General features: G+C 49.1%; 1 protein-coding gene across 1 annotated transcript in view; it reads right to left on the reverse strand.

Annotated features, from left to right (window-relative positions):
- The window catches only part of AGBL1 (AGBL carboxypeptidase 1), a 2,739,156-nt gene that overhangs the window by 975,150 nt on the left and 1,741,601 nt on the right, over window positions 1-22,405 (reverse strand). The gene's annotated exons all lie outside the window — the stretch shown is intronic.

A 22,405-nucleotide genomic window follows, 5' to 3' on the forward strand; every position in this document is an offset into this window, starting at 1 on the left:
ACGCACACCAGGTACATTTTCACTCTAGCAGCGCTAGTGTGTTTTTAAAACTACTTAAAGACTCTTTTTGATTTTTAATTAATAACCTGACTTGTGTATGGTGGATTTTTGTCGTTTTGGTCTTGTTTTGTTTAGATAAATATTTCCTATTTTTCTAAACCTGTGTTGTGTCATTTTGTAGTGTTTTCATTAAGTTACTGTGTGTGTTGGTACAAATACTTTACGCCTAGCACTCTGAGGTTAAGCCTACTGCTCTGCCAAGCTACCAAGGGGGTAAGCAGGGGTTAGCTGAGGGTGATTCTCTTTTACCCTGACTAGAGTGAGGGTCTTTGCTTGAACAGGGGGTAACCTGACTGTCAACCAAGGACCCCATTTCTAACATACCATCAATCCAAAAAGCTCACTTCATCTTGCTTTGGCCTATTAAGAACTATGAGGAAATCCTAATTCTTTTACCTTTTCCTGCCAGAAGACTTCTTATTCAGGCTTTAACACTGTCTCGCTTAGATTATGGCAATTCCCTTTTTCTCAGTTCCCCTGGCTATGTGATAAGGAGATTGCAGGTTGTGCAAAACGCGGCTGCATCTCTACTCAAGAATACACCTAGATATATATTGGCCAAACCTGCATTAGCCTCTTTTCACTGGCTTCCCATAAAGCAACGGATCAATTTTAAGGCCTTATGTATGGCACACAAAGCCCTTCATAATAAGGGTCTCAAATTCCTTACGCAATGTATGTCATTTCACGTTCCGGCAAGGCCACTTAGATCCACTGCTGCTTTGCTGGCTCACATCCCATGCTTCAAGAAAACTATGGGAGTCATTACAACATTGGCGGTAAAAGGTGCTTACCGCCGCGCAGAAGACCGCCAATACACCGCCGCGGAATTCTGCCACAGCTATTATGACCCACATCTCGGAATCCGCCGAAAGTCAGACACCCACACAAGTCCGCCACACCAAAGGTCAGTGATAAACTGGCGAAAACAAAACCTCCACCGTCACGCCAACAGAAACAAGCCCATGCTATCACGACACACAAATCCACACGGCGGTCTTTCAACCATGGTATTCCATTGGCGGTACACACCGCCACGCTCAAAATACACACACATCTCCAAAACACCGCCACATTGGACAATTCGAATTACACATACCTGAGACACATACAAACAACACTCTCACACACCCAACACAATATAAAACACACACCCAAATCACCCACAAACCCCTACGACCAAAAATTAGAGACGAAGGCCAGAGAGAGACTACAGCAATAGACAACCCCACCATACAGAGGGACACAACACCATCACCCATACAACATCCACGCTCAAATCACCCCACACCACCACACATCACAACACTCATCAACACATACACCACCCCATACATCACCTACACCACCCCATGTCACGCCAAAGACACCCCAGGTTTTCCGAGGAGGAGATCAGGGTCATGGTGGAGGAAATCCTACAGGTAGAGCCACATCTATTTGGAGCACAGGTGCAGCACACCTCCATAGCCAGGAAGACGGAGCTATGGCGGAGAATCGTCGACAGGGTCAACGCAGTGGGACAGCACCCAAGAAATCGGGAGGACATTCGGAAGAGGTGGAATGACCTACGGGGAAAGGTGCGTTCAGTGGTCTCCAGGCACAACATCGTGATTCAGCAGACTGGCGGCGGACCGCCACCTCCTCCCCCACAACTAACAACATGGGAGGAGCAGGTCTTGACCTTAATGCATCCAGCGGGCCTCGGAGGAGTCGGTGGAGGAATGGACACTGGTAAGTCAAATCTTAACTATCATATCCCCCACCCTACCTGCATGCTATCTCACACCCCCACCTTCACCCCCTCCCCTATCACTCCAACTCCTCACTAATGTACTAATAACACAAACCACCCATCCCAACACCAAGCCCTGCATGACCCAACTAAGCATGGACACCCAGCACTAAAGCATGCTCACTGCACATACCCATAACAACCACCCAACCATCATCATACAAGCCCCCACACAGGAATGCTTGCACTGGGGTACACGCACACCCACCCATTGCACACCATGACACACACACATGCAATAATCATGCTCTTATACCCCTGCAGGACCCCTACGTAACGTCACCACACAGGAGGGTCCAACCATCTCCACTCCACCCACAGAAGAGGCCCACAGTGACGACAGCAGCTCTGGCCAACTGGATCCAGATGACCAGACCGGACCATCGTGGGCCTCGGGACAGTCGGTTCCCCTTGCACAGGCACAGCCCAACACTGACCTTCCACCGTCTGGTAACACCAGCACATCACCCACCCAGCGGTCCCATACCTCCGTACCCAGGACACGTCAATCAGCGGTGTTTCCACCACTACAGGGAACCCAGGGTAACCCATCACCCCAACAACAACAGGGACCTGGGGGCAGTGGTAGTGGGCACATGGTCCAGGGGACGGAGGCACAGGAACACAGGGGAACTGGGAGGGCTGCTGTGCGACAGGGGGCGGACAGGCCAAGGGAACCCACCCTCCATGAGGCCCTCTCCTTCATCATGGGAGCATACCACCATTCCCAGGAGACGATGGCTACGGTCCTGGCCAAGTTTCAGGAGACCCAGCGCCTGCAGGACGAACAGTATTTGGGGTTCAGGGAGGAGCTCAGAATCATCATCTCCGCCCTGGGCACCATCGTAGGGGTGCTGAAGGACATACAAAAGACCATGAGGGACACCGCAGCACTCCAAGGGGCCCCTGACACTAGCATGGACGATGAACTGCCCACCACCTCCGCCGGCGCTAGTAGACAGGACGCCCCGCCACAGGACCACCACACCAGCACCCCACCCCCTGCAGATGGACAACCACCCCGCAAGCGGTCACTGAGATCCAGGAACAGGACAGAGCAAGATGGCAAGACCCCTGCCAGGAAATGAGACCACCCTGATTGTCCTCCCACTGTCTCACTTTGTGACCCTGTCCAGATTGGAACTGCCCCAGCTCCACTTCCTATGCCCATGTGGGCAGTGCACCTGTGAGACTAATAGACTGGACTCTGCCATGGACATTCCTCCACCATCACCCATCACCATTTTGCCACCCCCTCCAATAATTAGCACTTCAATAAACACCCTTGGACCAAAAAAAAATCTGGAGTCAGTCTGTGATTTTGAAAATGTGTATTAGCAATGACAGTGACAAAATGCTTTTTCAATTGTAATGCCAACATACCTATGTCACACATCACAAGTCCATGAAGAATGCAAGCAGATGACACACGTTGGTAACCACACCTGTGAAACCGTAATGGAAATGTACAACTCAGTTACCAAATACTGCTACTAATTGACAGACAGGATAGAGTTAGAAGTGTGAAAGTGAATGTCATAGTAAAAAAATTGTTCTCACCTGTGTGTCACTGGAAATATTGCTGTATGACTGACTCCCTGTTGTCTATGTCTTCTTCCTCAGCTTCCTCCTCATCACTGTCCACAGGGTCCACAGCTGCCACAACACCGTCATCTGGACCATCCTCCTGCAGAAAAGGCACCTGGCGACGCAAAGCAAGATTGTGAAGCATCGAGCAGGCGATGATGATCTGGCACACCTTCCTTGGTGAGTAGAATAGTGAACCACCTGTCATATGGAGGCACCTGAACCTGGCCTTCAGGAGGCCGAAGGTACGTTCGATCACCCTCCTAGTCCTCCCATGGGCCTCATTGTAGTGTTCCTCTGCCCTGGTCCTGGGATTCCTCACTGGGGTCAATAGCCAGGACAGGTTGGGGTAACCAGAGTCCCCTAATAGCCACACCCGGTGCCTCTGGAGTTGACCCATCACATACGGGATGCTGCTATTCCGCAGGATGTAGGCGTCATGCACTGAGCCAGGGAACATAGCATTTACCTGGGAGATGTACTGGTCTGCCAAACATACCATCTGTACATTCATGGAATGATAACTCTTCCGGTTCCTGTACACCTGTTCACTCCTGTGGGGGGTGGGGGGGGGGGCAGAGCTACATGGGTGCCATCAATAGCACCTATGATGTTGGGGATATGTCCCAGGACATAGAAGTTACCTTTCACTGTAGCCAAATCCTCCACCTGAGGGAAAACGATGTAGCTCCTTTCATGTTTCAGCAGGGCAGACAACACTCTGGACAACACGTTGGAAAACATAGGCTGGGACATCCCTGATGCCATGGCCACTGTTGTTTGAAATGATCCACTTGCAAGGAAATGGAGCACTGATAGCACCTGCACTTCAGGGGGTATTCCTGTGGGATGGCGGATTGGTGAGATCAGGTCTGGCTCCAACTGGGTACACAGTTCCTGTATTGTGGCACGGTCAAACCTGTAGGTGATGATAAAATTTTGCTCCTCCATTGTTAACAGGTCCACCAGCAGTCGGTGCACCGGAGGATTCCGCCATCTCCTCAAATGTCCCAGCTGATGGTGCCTAAGAAGGACAACAGCGACCACAGAGTCAACGAATTTCCAGGTATGTACCCACAGCTACACAGAACCCGACACCAAATACAAAACTCTTCCTGTATGTGTGTTGAGTGTAGGCCTAGGTATGTGTAACGCAGTAGTAAATGAAGCCATGTGGGCCTCTGAAATGGCGGCTGCCTGACCTCTAAAGTGGGACAATGGGATGTGAGGTATCTGCGCTGGTGTTGTACACCGTCGCGGTAGGCCGTCGTAGACCGCGGCGCAATGCTGCATTGGTTAACATTGGACCCTATGGGTCCCAGGAGCCAATGATGAAGTGCGCCGGCGGTGATGATCGCCATTTTCTATCTGTTCAATCACTCGATACCTGATCTTGAACAGGAGAGGACCTACACTGCAAGTGCTGCTGTGACCTCGGTCTGGAAGGGACAATGGCTGCTGCGTCTGGGGAAAGGGCCCCTGCCTTCACTGCTCAGGAGTTGGAGAAGCTAGTCGACGGGGTTCTCCCCCAGTACACGCTACTCTACGGTCCTCCAGACCAACAGGTAAGTACACAGGGAGCACGTTGTATGGGCTATGCTGGGTGGAGAGGGCTGGATGTCAGTGGGAAGGGGGCAGAGTTCAGCGACCATGAAGGACTGTGAATGCATGTGCCACATGGCAAGGGTAGGGATGGGGGCCACTCACTTTGACGGTGCAGTTGGTAATGACTTCTCTTCTTCCCCTGTACAGGTCATGTAGGTCAGCACCCACCAGAAGGACATTTGGCGTGCCATCGCCAAGGACGTCCGGACCCTGGGGGGCCACCAGAGACGGGGCACCCACTGCCGTAAAAGATGGGAGGACATTCGCCGTTGGAGCAAGAAGACGGCAAAGGCTCAGCTGGGGATGGCCTCCCAACGTGGGAGGGGTGCCCGTCGCACCATGACCCCCCTGATGTTCCGGATCCTGGTGGTGGCTTACCCTGAGTTGGATGGGCGCTTGAGGGCATCACAGCAGACACAAGGGGGTGAGTACAACATCATTCAGTGGACTTTGCGCGCAGTGGAGTGGACTGGGTGGGGGAGGAGGGCTGTGGGTTTCCCTAGGCCAGGGCGAGTTCTGTAGGCTAGGCCCCTCCGTAATGCAGGCCATGTGGCACTCCACCCCACCTCTGTAGAGTGCCAAGTACAGGTATACATGCCCCTGTGTCATCTATGTGTGCAGATGTCCACCATAGCCATGTAGGCTAGATCCCAGGAATTGCATCTGTAGAGGCCAAGAGCACGGCGTAGTGCAGGGGGCTGCTGTGTCTGTATTGTCCGCCAACGGTAGCGGTAAGCCATGCACTCAACCTGTCTTTCTTCTGTTGTTGTCCCCCCCCTTTTTGTGCTCTCCCTGTTCTTTTGTGCATCAGCATCATCAGGCGGAGGTACAGTGGCACCGGAGCACGAGGGAGCTGCATCCCACATGGCCATGGAGGGCCACACCACAGACTCTGAATACACCAGTGGGACGGAGGGCGAGGGTAGCTTCACGTCGGTCACCGGATCACCAAACAGCGACACAGACTCGTCTGCCGATGGGAGCTCCCTTGTTGTTACGGCACCATCTGTGCCCTCCACTTCTACAGGTACAGCCGCCACCCCCCCTACCAGCACCGCCCTCCTAGCAGCCCCTCAGCCTTCGCTCCGTGCCCGCTCACCCAGGAGGTTGGGCATCACCTTCGCCCCAGGTACCTCAGCTCCTGCCCCAGCCACCCCTGCTGCCCTCAGTGAGGAGGCCATTGACCTCCTCAGGTCACTCACTGTTGGGCAGTCTACCATTGTGAATGCCATCCAGGGTGTAGAAAGGGAGTTGCAACACGGTAATGCATTCCTGGAGGGCATTCATTCTGGTCAGACTGCCCTTCATCGAACCCTGCAATCTCTGGCCTCAGCACTGATGGCAGTCATTGTCCCTGTGTCTAGCCTCCCCCCTCCAACTTCCTCCACCCAGACCCAGTCCCCTGTACCCCAGCCTATCCCAAGCACACCATCAGACAAGCATGCACACACCTCAACACCCAAAAGTAGCTCAGGCAAACATAAGCACCACACAACCCACAGGCACTCACACAAGCATCACCCACATACAGACACAGCAACATCCACTGCCTCCACTGTGTCCCCCTCCTCGTCGTCTCCCTCCTCCCACCCAGTGTCGTCTACACTCTCACCTGCATGCACTACAGCTACAGGCACTAGGACTCGCACCAGAACACCCAGCACCACACCCCGCTCACCTGCACTCACCACCCCCACTACCATTTACACGTCCCCTGTGTCCACTCTCAGTGTGTCTGTGACGCCCCCTCCCAAAGTACACAAACGCGGGCACCCACACACCCAACATCCATCCACCTCACGACAGCCTCCAGTACCTGCACCCAAATCACCTAAAGTTACACCTCCGACAACCACCTCCTCTTCCTCCACTCCCAGACCCCCTCCAGCTACCCATCCCAGTGTTCGTCAGAAACTCTTCCTCAGCAACGTTGACCTCTTTCCCACCACCCCCACCCCTCCAATTCATAGGTCCCGTAGTAGCACCTCAGCCAAAAAAAGTCCGGTACCAGTGGTGCGTGTTAAAGGTGTGTGGAGTGCACCGGCCACCAGGGCAGCCAGTGTGACACGGAGCCAAAGCACTGCCAGTCCACCCCCTGTAAAGCACCTTAAGTTGGTAAGTGGCCAACGGGAGAGGGTGAAGACTCCTGCCGGCAAAACAGCTCACAAGGGTTCTGGGGGGAAAGCCGAGTCAGCTGTGACTCCTACCAAGGTGGTGAAGGGGCAGAAGAAGTCTCCAAAGTCTGGGAAGAGCAGCACGGCGGAGAAGGCCACCATCCCCCCCGCCGGCCGCAACACCACCGCCAGCACTGACGTCACTGGTCCGGTCGTGGATCTGGCGTGGTGCTGTAATCCGGCTGAGGTGCCCCCCCTTCCATTCCCCCGAGGTGCCTGTTGTATTTCTATCTGATGCCCCTGCAGTGTTCTCTCCGTTTGTGGACAGGTATCTAGTGTGGGCCTCGCCCATGCATTTTGGGCCCAGTGGTCCACGGACATTGATATGTGCATACCTGCAGTACTACTCGTGATGTATGATTTTCGATTTTTCATATATATCTGTATATATTTGGTTACTGTATTTTGATACATTACAATGTTTGGACTGATTTCCTTTTGTCTTTGCATTCTTCCGGGGGGGGGGTTGTGGGTTGTTACTGTGCTGTTTGGAAATGCATTGGTGTGTGTGTTGTAGTGGGTGAGGGTCGGGTTGGGGGTAGGGGTGTTGCGTGTGTGTGTCCCCCTGACTTTTGCCTCCCCCTCCCCTATGTCGTAGGTGCAGTACTCACCGTTGTCTTCGGCGCCTATGTTGCTGGTGATCGTAGAGGAGCAGGAAGACAAGCGCAGGGAGTATTTGTAGTTCGGGCTCCATAGTGGCCTCCTTCCTCGTGGAGTGTGTTAAGGTGAGTGTTTTCCCATTGCAAAAGCTGTTTCTGCCATGTTTTTATCCACTGAAAAGGTGGCAGATTGGCGGGTTGTCATACTGTGGGCGGTACATTGTCTCCCGCCTGTCTGTTGCCGATGACCGCCGCGCTGCTTGTCTGTACCGCTGTGGCAGTCGGAGTGTTAAAGTGGCTGTCTATGTTGGCAGAAGCAGCAACTGCAGGATAACTCCACAAAGCACAGCCACAGGCAGGGCAGCACTTCTCCTCAGCTCTTCAGCTCTTCACCAGGCAGAGGTTCCTCTTGATGTCCAGAAGTGATCTCAAGTCTTCGGTTTTGGGTGCCCTTCTTAAACCCAATGTCCCCTTTGAAGTAGGCTTACTTCAAAGTAAAGTCTCTTTTGAATGTGAAATCCTGCCTTGCCCAGGCCAGGCCCCAGACACTCACCAGGGGGTTGGAGACTGCATTGTGTGAGGGAAGGCACAGCCCTTTCAGGTGTGAGTGGCCACTCCTCCTCTCCCTCCTAGCACAGATGGCTCATCAGGATATGCAGGCTACACCCCAGCTCCCTCTGTGTCACTGTCTAGTGTGAGGTGCAACCAGCTCAACTGTCAAACTGACCCAGACAGGGAATCCACAAACAGGCAGAGTCACAGAAATGGTATAAGCAAGAAAATGCCCACTTTCTAAATGTGGCATTTTCAAACCCACAATCTCAAAATCAACTTTACTAAAAGATGTATTTTTAAATTGTGAGCTCAGAGACCCCAAACTCCACAGGTCCATCCACTCCCAAAGGGAATCTACACTTTAATCAGATTTAAAGGTAGCCCCCATGTTAAACTATGAGAGGGACAGGCCTTGCAAAAGTGAAAAACGAATTTAGCAATATTTCACTGTCAGGACATATAAAACACATTACTAAATGTCCTACCTTAACCATAAACTGCACCCTGCCCTTGGGGCTACCTAGGGCCTACCTTAAGGGTGCCTTACATGTAAGAAAAGGGAAGGTTTAGGCCTGGCAAGTGGGTACACTTGCCAAGTAGAATTTACAGTTAAAACTGCACACACAGACACTGCAGTGGCAGGTCTGAGACATGATTACAGAGCTACGTATGTGGATGGCACAACCAGTGCTGCAGGCCCACTAGTAGCATTTGATTTACAGGCCCTGGCACCTCTAGTGCACTTTACTAGGGACTTACTAGTAAACCAAATATGCCAATCATGGATAAACCAATCAACCATACAATTTACACAGAGAGCATATGCACTTTAGCACTGGTTAGCAGTGGTAAAGTGCTCAGAGTGTTTGTGCACTGTTGCTGTCACAGCACTATGGAGTAGAAAGTAGCCTCAGAGAAGATCATGTCCCAATCGGAAGTCCTCCAATTCGGACATGGAGCACGTCTGCTTCAAGCAGGTCACCTAGTATGGTCGCTATGGCATCCACCACTCTGTCAACTCCTGTCATTCTCCTCCATGAGGTAGCACTTCTAGTGATGTCATGGGGATATCAGGTGAGTATGGTATTGTCACATGTGTTTTGTGCAAGCAATGGAGCCAAGACCGTTGCATCACCCTAAATTCAGTGGCATCATCTTCATTAGGGCATCTAGGCTGTAATAATATTCTAAACAAGCAGGGAAGGTTAGCGACAAAAGGACCCAACTCCCTCCCAGGTGTTAGTCTGCCCGCCAGCCACTGCATTAGCCACTGGAGCTGTGCTGCCAAATAGTACAACTCAAAGTCGCCCAGTCTCTGCAACGTGGTCAGGGCCACATGCCTGCGTCCCTTGCCCCAAGTAAAGGTTATTTTTTAGCAAATCAAGATCTTTAAACGTCTCTCGAGGATTTTGGCACTGGCAATACTGTAAAAAAATATAAAAGTCAGGGGGAGCGTGACCATTTTCAGCAATGCAATGCAACCTGTAAATAAGAGGGGGAGCATTTTCCAAAACTCCATGTTCATCCTGAGAGTCCAGATCACCCTTGGGATCCCCTCAAGTAGGTCAGTTGGGTCATGAAAGATTTCTACACCAAGGTATTGCAAACATTGGGGCTCCCATTGCAGCATCTCCAAATCCCTCAGAGGGTAGCAGTTTGCCATAGTGGGGAACAAGTGTGATTTCTGCCAATTTACTCTCAGTCCAGAGAGTGAGCCAAATTCCTCCAGCAGCCCTCAAGCACTCTCCACAGCCATTGATGTGTTCTGCAAAAAGTTCAGGAGTTCGGCCACATATAGAGTAATTTGGTGGAGTCATTCATTGATCTCTATTCCCTGATAAGTATTCCCAGTCCTAGCGTGGCAGGCCAATGGCTCGATCACCAGGGCAAACAACAGAGGTGACAAAGGGTATCCCTGTCTGGTTCCTCAGCCCACACGAAAAATTTCAGAAAATAGTGTGCCTCATCTGGACCATGGTAGGGGGATCCGCATATAGCTGCCTGGTCTTATTTTGTAGCTATTTTAGCCATGTTCTAAGCATGTTGTTTTAGCTAACTAGGCCTGCAGCTGTGCACGTCATCCCGTTTACATTTTAAAAACACACACTCATACGCGGGAACCATTTCTTAGAATATCAGCTGTTTTATTATAAAACAACCCTTAGTCCCAAACACGTTAGAGGGAGATTCCAGCCTGATGACCATGACTGTATGCTGATTGCTGCAAGCTTCACTACAGCTACCTGCTTAGACAACCGAGCCCTGATCCAGATGTGGAATGTGACCTTTTAGACTTCAGGCCCTTTCTCCAGGTGTGAGGGATGATGTTCTTCCAGGGTGAAACCCAAACGGCAGATTAGGCTTAGTATTCTGTGCTCATACTTAGCATAGGTGAGGGGCTACGGATCCACTCCCCCGTTTAGACAGCATACTAGTACTGTTTTTTGTGTTACATTTTTAGTCACATGCCTGCTTCTATTGTCTTTTATTATTCTCATCATTGCTCTGCATATGCTTTTATCTAAGATGCAGATAATTTAATAAATGCTTATTTAAATATATTCTGCCTCTGTTGTCTTTGCCCGAGTGAGATCATAGTACCTGAGAGAACGGGGTGCGATCTGATGTACCAAGATTCCCTGGGGAGACTTTCTTATCTTTCCATGAGCTTGGTTGCCACAACCATCTCGGTCCGAGATGGGGCACTGCTAGTTAGTCGGAAACCCCGGATTAGGCCGGCAGGTGTCCCTAAGTGTGGAATTGTACTCAGTACCCACAACCCAGGTGATCCTACCGCCCAAATCCAGTAGTCTCATTACCCTAATGAGAACCTATGCAACAGTCTATGCCATGAATCCCCACCTCAGGCCAAAACGCTCCATTACTGTGAAGAGAAATGCCAATTCTAGGCATTCAAAGGCCTTCACTAGATCCACCTCAAAATATTTTGCTTCTTCCTGGTCATAGATATTGCCTCTAATATCATGAGGAGTCTCCGCATATTGATTGCCATATTGGGACCAGAGATAAATCCCACTTGGTCGGATTGTCTGAGTCAGGGCATTTGAGGGAAGAGCCTGGTGGTAAGGATCCAGCTAAGAATCATACAAACCATGTTCAGCATCGATAATAGTCGGTATGCCTTTTAATCATAAACCGCTTTTCCTGGTTTGAGCAGGGGCACCACCAGGGCCTCGCAGTGGATGATGGTAAAATACCGGTATCTTTAGCTGCCCTATAAAGGTCGACGAGTTTGGAAACCAATTAATTCCCGAAAGCAGCATAGAGTCCAACCAGGAGTCCATCAGTTCCCGGTGTTTTGCCCTGAGCCATACCTTGCATAACTGTCCACACCTCCAACAAGGGGATCTCCCCTCCTAGCTCCTCATGCGATACAGTTGGGAACATCAACAGTGCTAGGAAAGCATATGCTTCACCAACAGACAAGTCTGCTGGCTACTATATAAGTCTGAGTAGCAAATGTAGTACTTACAATTAATATTTACTTACTGGTAGACTCTGGTTCCATGGTCAGTCTCAATCTCCACTATAACTGAGCCCCATTTGCAGGTGAGCCAAGTCAATAGCGATCCAGGCAGTCTCGCACAGCATATGCCTTGGTGATATAGTCCTTTCAGTCAAAGCATTGCAATTTGTTTTTACCTTTTCTGCAACTGCTTCCTTGGCTTCTAATAGTTCAGTTTGGACCTCTGAGCAACCTGGCCTATGCTGTTCAACCATTCTTAGACCTTCCTTTGAATCCTTCCTTAGAATGTTTTCCTTCCTTAGAAGACATCATCTTGTCTAACAGCATGTCCTGCAATCCAAATGACGCTACAATGCACTGCCCTCGGATCATGGTCTTGAAAGTATACCACTCCATCTGAGGGGTCGTGGCTGTGCTGGCATTTTCCTTAAAATACGACTGCATACTATCTCCCACTGTGGTCCAGAAAGTCTGGTTCTCTAAGGTTTCCATGTGTTGATGCATGATAGAGTCCTCTGCCATCTCAGAGTAAGCAGAACCGGACTGTGATCCGATACGATTCCAGAGAGCTATTCAGTGGCTTGTACCAAGCTGTGTACATCTGGAATACAGAGAAATGAATCTAAGCACATGTGTAAGTCATGAAGTGATGAGAGAAAAAAGAGTAGCCCAATTCTTGTGGGTGTTGCAAGCGCCAGGTGTCTATGAGTCCCCATTCTGTCTGCCAATCAGAAAACACGTCTGCCACTCTAGTAGTGAGGGAGTCTCTCAACAGGGTGTGGGAGCTGTCAAGTAGGGGATTTGCCACACAATTATAGTCCCCAACGATAAGGACTGAGCTTGTCAAATAAGGGGTCAATACCCTCGACAATTCTGCAAAAACTTCCCCTTGGTCTCTGTTTGGGGCATATATATCAATGACAGCCCTATCTTGTCCCTCCAATCAACTGGCCACTGCCACCAACCTGCCCGATGAGAGTGCCAGTGCACTGAAAAGGAACCCCAGGGGAAACCCCTGAGGATATCCACATCAATACATCCCTAGCATAAGTTGAGTAGGTAGTATAATAGGCCTGACCCTTCCACCTGTGCTGCAGTGCTGCTCCTTCTTTAGCTATCAGGTGTGTTTCCTGGAGTAAACCTATCTGGACCCCAATCCGGACCCCTCACCTCTTAAGGTACGAAAATTACTTTTATCTCTTGGTCATGGTGTGCATCCCCTGGATATTCCAGGATAAAACTTCATAAGTCATAGGGGTTACCATCTGGGGGTTGTGGAGTTGAGCCTTCTGATTGACTTCACGCTATCACATAGTTACTTCACCCATCAGGCCTTGGGATAATGGTTGAATTGCCTGTGGGGCACAACTCACATAACTCACCACTACATTCAAACCAATAAACCACCCAACTCCCACGCCCCAGGACAAGCAGGTACAATGTTATGCTACATTGTGCACAATTGTAGAGTGCACTTCACCCGGGAGGGTATCCTGGTGTTGTGCAAGTGAGTCCAGGAACACCTAGCGTGACTACTCGAAAAGCCAGGTCTTCAGCTTCTTATCGAACAGAAGTGAAGAAAAGGCTCTTATGCACAGTTGCAGGTGTGATGTGGAAGAAGGCTCAACAGATGGATCTGTTTTTCTGTCTGCATGGGATTTGTACAAGTAGGAGAGTGGAAGTGCAGAGTTCGCTGGAAGATTTGTGAAAGCAGATGCGATTGTTCAAGTATGCTGGGCAAGTGTTATGTAGCGTCTTGAAAGTTTAGGTGAGGAGTTTGAAATGTGCTAGTTTGTGAATGGGGAGTCAGTAGAGCTCCTACAGGTGAGGTGTGATGTGATATGAGACAATCTTTCCCATTAGCACACTGGCAAAAATGACATCAGTGTCAGGCACACCAGACCTTGACTGTTCCGAGAGTGAATGCATGCAATGATAGTGTAGAAGCCAGGCACTCCTACCTTGGGACTTTCACACCCATCAATGAACTTAGCTCAACTCACTGTTGTCCATGACCTCTATAGCTCTTACCTGCCTGGAAGGACCCCTCCCCTAGTTGCTGATTCTTGAAGCGTTAACACATGAGAAGACTGAAGATGCTGAACTCATCACCGCTCCAGGCATATGCAATCTATCCCCTTTCCTCAGTGTGCTTCCACTCATCCCCAATACGAAAACACAGGTTTATTGACCTAAAATAAATGGCAGCTTCCGTGCTCGAAAGGGGCCATCACGAACTACCAAACATGTTACATTCCCTCACTCATATACAAACATATAGAGGTTCTATTTCAGGTCCATATAATAAATACAGGGTCAATACTCTATTGCAAGTCTATAGCACTGCACTTCTAAGCTAGCAATAGGCAGAATACCACAGTCTTATAGCAGGGGTTCCTTTTCCTCGTTCTCAGATGCACACTTAAAATACACTGCTTCAGGGAACAGTCCACCAGATTATGTCTTACTGTTTCAAGGTGAAATATCACTTATTGCTGCTATCCGCAAATATCGAGCAGGACATGAGCATAAACAAGAAAGCCTTATGCTAGGAATTACATTTTGGGCAACATGCATCCAGTAGTGTAATGAAACTTGTGGGGGCCCTCCTTCAAAGTGCATGAAGGCCATATCCCTCTCCCCGTCCCAGTCACGAACTCCAGGCCAAGGGGCCCACTTCTTGTGCATAGCGTCAGCAGTGCTGAGGGGTCTGTCTGGAGCTCAGGGCCCCTGACACCTTCAGGGGCTAATGTTACTGCACTGCATGCATCTTAGGAAGGACAAATCCTGTGAGTGATGACAGGTGAAAGGTAGGTCCTGTGAAGGAATTCAAACTGACTAAGCATAAAATAAGCATTATCGATAACTTCTCTTGTCCACCTCACCATCTGATAGTCAGACCCCAATATCCCCCCCACATATTTGATCCTTATCTCTAAAGTTGTACCTGGTAGATGCACTTAATAGCATATGACACAGGCATCCGTCTTGTGTTAGTAATTTGTGTTCAGTTAGAGCAAATGGTGCAGTTAGAGCAGCTGAGAAACCCCTTCCAGCTCATATGAAGTCTTTTCAGTCATGGCTGGCGACTAAGCAAAGTGGAGCGGCAGGGTGAATAAAACAAAAATAGAAAATATTTACCAAAAAAAAAAGAAAAAAAACTTACCTTAATCGTCCCAACCCACTGCCGCACTCCAGGCACAGGTCCCGAGGCCAATCATGACGCTGCTCAAAGCAGCGTTATGATTCTCCGGCGCTGCCTGGCTGGACACTCTAAGGCAGACTCGGAGCCTGGGCTTGCTCTCTTCAACCCGGAACACAGTGCCGGGTTAGAGAGAGACCTGTGCACAAGTATGTTTGACTGGCCCAAGACGGCTGGCCAAACATACATGCGCACTAAGGGGAGAGCTCTGTGCACTCCCCTCAGTGCTCGTCACCCGCATGGCCCTGCACCTTTAAAAATAAAATGATAATCATTTTATTTGTAAAGGTTTGCATCTGCTGCATTTATACGAAATATACAGGGGGTCATTCTGACCCCGGCGGGAGCCGTCCGCCTGGAGGGAACCGCCAGCATACCGCTGCGCGGTCAAAAGACCGCCGCGGGTATTCTGGGTTTCCCACTGGGCTGGCGGGTGACCGCCAAAAGGCCGCCCGCCAGCCCAGTGGGAAACACCCCTCCATGAGGATGCCGGCTCCGAATGTAGCCGGCGGAGTGGGGGATGTGCGACGGGTGCAGTAGCACCCGTCGCGATTTTCAGTGTCTGCTAAGCAGACACTGAAATTCAGGGTGGGGCCCTCTTACGGGGGCCCCACGACACCCCATACCGCCATCCTGTTCCTGGCGGGCGAACCGCCAGGAACAGGATGGCGGTATGGGGTGTCTGAATCCCCATGGCGGCGCAGCAAGCTGCGCCGCCATGGAGGATTCAGCAGGGCAGCGGAAAACCGGCGGGACACCGCCGGTTTTCCTGTTCTGACCGCGGCCATACCGCAGCAGTCAGAATGCCCTACGGAGCACCGCCAGCCTGTTGGCGGTGCTCCCGCCGACCCCGGCCCCGGCGGTCAAGTGTTTTTTAAACATTCTTGGAAGCAATGATACTCATATTACTCAGCAAACTAAGAGGTCATTGCAGCAGGATCTTATAGGGTGTCTAAAAAATTATGGGCCTGATTACAACTTTGGAGGACGGTGTTAATCCGTCCCAAATGTGACAGATATACCACCTACCGTATTAGGAGTCCATTATATCCTATGGAACTCGTAATACGGTAGGTGGTATATCCGTCACATTTGGGACGGATTAACACCATCCTCAAAAGTTGTGATCAGGCCCTATGAACATTAAAATTGAGACCCAAGGACCAATAATGTATTAGGTAATACACTTGATCAAACAGTTTGTCTAACGTAATGAACATATTAAGATATGGTAGAGATCATTTAAAAGCGTGTGGGAAACTTTTAGCACTAATCAGTTATTCTGGCACAATGATGACAAATTGTGGCACAGTTCCAGGGCCCTGATTTTCACTGCAGCCTGCACTATGGGGAGGATAGCAGGGTACAGCCACTGTGCTCCTTCTGCACTATAGCTAGTTTGAAATTGCATATTTTAATGATGCCTCTCCATCCACCGCATTATAGTGTAGTCCTGTAGGGTTAAAAAGGTATCATGTGGTGGCATGTCAGTTTAAGGTGCCCAATCCTTTTGTTCCCTTACTGCCTGCCCTCTAACCTTCTGCAACACGAGGCGAAGAGCCGTGACTACTACTCCTTTCGTACGCTAAAAGCACGTTTTAAAATTGTTTTTTAAGGTTGACATATCAATAGCTTCTGTCTCAGTATTTGAATTCAGGATAAACCAATTTTAAGGTATGTTTGCAGTGTTGAAGAGCAACCCCTTCGACATACTGTCCTCTGTGTATTTGACGACCCACATTTGACACTTTTGGAGTACTGATTCTCTGTTTTTAACTGCTTTTAACACCCAGCACAACATTCATAATAAGGTTTTTAATCAATAATGAAATATAATGGCACATTGACGTTGTATTCGGACGCACGAAGCACAACTCTATGTTTGAAAGTGAAGAACCATCCCAGTAGCAGTGAAATCCCTGCAGTCTTTAACTTTTGACTCAAGAGTCCCTGTATTTTTGCTTTTTTGACAGTGTTTGTGAGGCCCATCATTTTTAGATAACCCTAGGATGTATACCTCTGCCAGGACATCATTTGGTGTGCCCTGAGGTAAGTAGATCCTCGTATTGGTCTCCCAATTTTACTATCTCAAAGGTTAAATCTTCTTTTATCAGCTGTGCATACTGCATGGCTGGTGACAGCATATCAACAGAATTGTGTAGGTATAGTTGCACCTAGTGAAGCTGCAGGACGTTCTTCCAATTTCAATCAGGTCCAGAGGCTTGGGGCAGACTGGTCACAATGTTCACAAACAACATTAGCATAACTTTGCTATAATTCATTGATTGTTATCATCAGAACGTGTACGCTCAATAAATGCTTCAAAAACTGTACCAGTACACCTGTCAATAGGGCAGACCAGAGCAGTTTATATTTGTAACAGTGTCGGCTACAAGGTGGAAGTTTACTCCTCACTAGAGACCAGAGGAGGGCTCTCACCAAAAATCTACGGCTAGTGATGTTTATCTGAGTGTTGACCGCCTGGCGAGAACACTCTCTCTTAATACTCTTTTGATATTTTGTTCTTACTTTGGCCTCCTCTTACTGCAGTTACCCTCTAGCCAGTTGGCTTGCACACTGGCCAGATCAATGGAGCCCCGAGTGCCTGAAAGGAAGTTTTTCAGTGCTTGAGCTCATTCTAGTTTCTGTGGGTAAACAGTGACCTACATCTTCAGTAGCAAAGGACGGTCCTCTTTTGATACAGCGTTGCTCAACCTAATCCACTAAAGCAAAAAATCCCTATTGTTGCTAAATCAACATCACTAACGAAAAATTCAGGATGTAAGCGTATTTACGTGTTCCTTTCCGGAGGCAGTTAGCATACTCTACAAACAGCATGACGCTGTCCAATTCATTTGAACATTACCAGGTGAGCTGCCAATCATTTACCGTTGCTTTCACTTTTATTTTTGTTTTTAGTTTAGCTGTTTGCAAACCTCAGACCTAGCAGTGGCATAGACGAAAACGTTGGGGACCCCCTGCTAAATTTGATGAGTGTGGCTCTCAGACCCTCCATCTTGCAAATGTATTAAGCCCTAGGCCTGACTGACTCCTTGATGTTTCCCCCCTCCTTTGTAAAGGAGGCTGCAGAGGTATAGCTATGCCCCAGAGAACAACAAGTGATACAAATCACGCAATCAGAACAAAGTAACTATTTTGGTGGCTCAACTGTTAATCCTTCTTTTTGTAGCATATGTAGGAAAGGGGAGTATTATGTGGTGCAGGGGTTAGTCTTCACCATGTAGTACTCTCACAATACCCCAGAGATGGACATTGGATTTACACTACTAAATTCTTAGGTCAGTCCTGTTAGTGTGGCAAAGAGCAGTCACGCTTTATTTAGAGATACATGTGTTAAGCATTCACAGCACAAACATGGACGATAAGACATGACTTGAAAGAAATCAGACACCTATTTATAAAAATAGAGCTAATTTTTATATACACCAAACCGAGAAGTATAAGTCCAGTAGAACGGGAAATATTGATTTTAGAAGCAATAGAAAATCACTGCAGAAATGCTATTTAAATACCGCATTAAAGTCAATGTCAACATTGCAAAAATGCACTTAAAAGGCAAGTTGCATGGAACCCTTGGGGGTTATCCTAGTGCAATCCCTGGAAACAGATCAAGATACTCAGAGCAGTTTTACCTGGCCTGTGGCATCCGGGTGCAGAGTTGTCCTAGCTGCCCATGCTGCTGAATGAGACTCGCGTTGAGGTCAATGGCAGGGATGCAACTGGTGAAAAACAACCTCTTGGAGGTTGAGCTGCAGGAAATCCTTGCCGTGTTAAGGCTGTGAAGGCCCTGGGACCAGGCCACAACAGTCAGTTCACTTCTACCAGGTCTGTGGGGACTGGGTGCAGAGTTGTCCTGGCCATCCGTGAACAGGGCTTGCGCGAATTTTACCACTGGCACAATGATGCTGACAAGGGGATACAAGATCTCTGCTGGAGCTGGATTTCAGATATAGGATGCAGGTTGCACGCTGGGGTTAGTTCCCAGCTTGGAAACCAGCAAGCCTTGGCAGTGGTAATGGTGCAGGAATCATCTGGGAAGTTACTGGGGTCCCAGGGAGTGAAGTAGCGGCCTGAAACTTGGAGGCAGGCTGGACTACAACTCCCAGAAAACACTGCATTACCCGTTTTTCGATGATCCCATGCCAGGCCCAATGGCCATTGAAAGCTTGGATCCTTTAATTGTTTTTACCTGCAGTTTGCAGGGGACTAGTATCACTAGTCCAAGGGGGACTGAAGGTGCTTCTGGCTTCCACAGGTGTCCATCTGGTTGAAAGTGATGAGTTTCAGCCAAGGACAGAGGTCGATCATGCAGTTCCCAATCTGTTGCCTCAGGGACAGTGTTTCCCTCTTTTGCTTTGGAGCAGGGGGCAGAGTCCGGTTGTCGGTGATACAGAGCTTCTCTCGGTCCTTTTTGAAGTTGGTCGATCAGCTTTGAGGTTCTGGTGTCAGGGGTGTCCCTTAAATCCTGGATTTAGGGGATTTACGGGTGTGGAGACTAGTGGCCAATGGGCATCTGCCTCCTACCTCTAATTCCCCCCTAAGGTGACTGCATCCGGTGGGACAGCTCAACTTTAGCTACCCTGAACCCTCTATTCTGGCACTCCTAAGATGGCAGAAATAAAAATTTAGCACACAGACTGGGCTGCTCACCCTAGAGGTGTGGTTAGCCTGCAAGGGGTGTGCACAGTCCTGCAACTTAATTTCCCTCCTGTCCATGAGCAAATGTGTAGGACAGTGCTTTTGAAGCTCACCACTCTGATGGCTCTATTCACTAGCCCACCTGGGGGTTGGGAGGTGTAACCTCCTTCCTGCCTCAGCCTGTTGTTCGGACTTCTGGGAACACCCATGCTGTCTGGCAGGGGTTCAAAGGTCCGTCTTGGTGACAACAAGCACAGGAAAAAGAGTAAGATGCTCAGCCAGAGCACAAAGGAAGGTGGCAAACAGAAGGGAAAACTCTAGTGTGCCACCTGGGTACACGCCAGCTGTTCCTGAACACGAAAATCATGCTGGGGGAAGAGAAGGCAAGTTGAGTGACACCAAACGCACCATATCTAAGTGGTACTGAAATCGAGCTAGTAGCCCTGGTCAACCAAGGCTTAATTCCCACGTTATCCTATGGACCAGCCTGCACCTAATGGAAAGGACTCTAGAGAGACATAGAAGTTCATGCTTATATATATGCACCTTAAATATAATGCACCCTGCCTCCTGGGCTGGGGTGTCTGACATACATGTAGGACAAGTTACATACCTTCAGTAATGCCTTATCTGGTAGATAAAATATCTAGTTGCAGATTCCTTACCTTAGAATTTCCCCAGACGTCAGTCTGGATCCGGAGATTTTTCTTGAGCAGTACCCCTGCGTGCCATTAGGTGGTGTCAATCGGCTTTGTATCCATCCTCGGTATCGCCGGCGCAGGATATGATGTTGCAGGTCCTATGTAAGTGCCACCCTGTTACACTGATGTCAGTTTCTTTTCACAGCTTTCCATGTCAGAAGCGCAGAAGCATTACCAACACTGACCACTGGTATCTCAAAACGAGGGCCCTGAAAGGGGAGTTCCCTGTACCTAGAAATCAGTTCACAGAGTAGGAAGGAAGGGTAGGTCAGTAAGGAATCTGCAACTAGATATTGTCTCTACCAGATAAGGCAATACCAAAGTTAAGCAACTTGTCCATCTGATAAAGACATCTAGTTGCAGATTCCTTACCTTAGAATAGGTACCCAAGCAGTGCCATCACCGGAGGTGGACCTACGAACCAAGATCACACCAGAAAGTCCTGCAGGACCAAACGGGCAAAGTGCCCCTCCCTACAGAACTCGGTGTCCAGCCAGTAGTGTTTGGCAAACATGTGCAGAGATGTCTACAATGCCGCCTGACAGATGTCCAGTACCTGAACTCTGCATGTTAACACAGTGGTTGCAGCTTTCAGCTCTGTAAGGATGAGCATGCTGAGCATGCAAGCCCTCAGGGAGTTGCTTCTTAGCCAACGCATAGCAAATTTTAATGCAGAGTATGACCCATCTGGAGATGGTTCTCTTCTGCACTGCCCGACCTTTCTTTGCGCCCACATAACCAACCACCCTGAAATCTTTGGTATGATCAAGGTAGAGCGCCAACACTCAGTGGAGTCTCTTCTCTTCTTTTGAAGGATACAGGGATGCATAAAATATTGACAAGGTGATAGATTGCCCTACATAGGAGGACATACCCACTTTCAAAAGAAAAGAGAACCATGTGCCAAGCAGCACTTTGCCAGGATAGATGGAAAAGTAGGGTGGCTTAGATGACAATGCCTGCAGCTCATTCACCCTGTGGGCAGATGTAATGGCCACAAGGAAGGCTGCTTTCAAAGTGAGAAGTGAGAGGACAATTGTGGGGAGGCTTGACAGAACTACACATCAGGAATGTCAGAATCAAATTAAAATCCCACTGGGGTATAATGAATGGGGAAGGAGGAAACATATGAATAAGTCCTTTAAGGATCCTATTTACAATAGGAGGTTTATACAAAGAAGGCTGATCCGTCAGCTGCAAGAAAGCAGAGATTACAGTCAAATAACCCTTGAGAGTGCCTGAAGCAGAGTCCTGCTGGGCTAACCAAAGTATAAACAATAGAACCTCAGAGAGAGGGAGTCAACAGACTTGCCTGTGCACCATGCCACAAATTTCTTCCAATGATAGGCATATACAATTTGGTAAAGGGACGCCTGGCTGCCAAGATAATGTTACAGACTTTGGGCAGAGGTCAAAAGCTGTAAACTTCCACAGCTCAAACTTCATGCAAGGAGGCGGAGAATGGACAGGTTCGGGTGGCCAGAGCTCCACTCAAGTTAAAAAGCATCGCCGAGCGAGTGCTGCCTTGGAAACTCCAATGCGCAATACTGCTGATATTGTGCATTTCCTGCTGAGCCAAACAGATCTAATAGAGCTCTCCTCACTGGTGAAAGAGACCTTGTGCCACCTCCAGATGCAGATGCCAATTGTGATCGACCAAGCATTGTTAGCTGAGTTTGTATGCTCTGATGTTCAGAGAGCCCGTCAGATGTTGAACCACCAGGGAAATGCCCTGCTGTTCCAGCCACATCCAGAGGCATAGAACATCTTGAAAAAGGGTCCATGACCCCACCCTGCCCTGCTTGTTGCAGTATCACATGGTGGTGGTGTTGTTTGCGAACACCTGCAGAACCTTCCCTTTGCGAGAGGGGAAAAATGCTTTCAATGCTATTCTGACTGCCCAGAGCTCCAACAGGTTGATGTAGAGTCCAGTATTTGCCGGAGAACAGATGCCTCTGATCTCTACCTCTCCCAGGTGACTGCC

This window comes from Pleurodeles waltl, chromosome 3_1 (assembly GCF_031143425.1).
Source record: "Pleurodeles waltl isolate 20211129_DDA chromosome 3_1, aPleWal1.hap1.20221129, whole genome shotgun sequence".
NCBI classification, from domain to species: Eukaryota; Metazoa; Chordata; class Amphibia; order Caudata; family Salamandridae; genus Pleurodeles; species Pleurodeles waltl.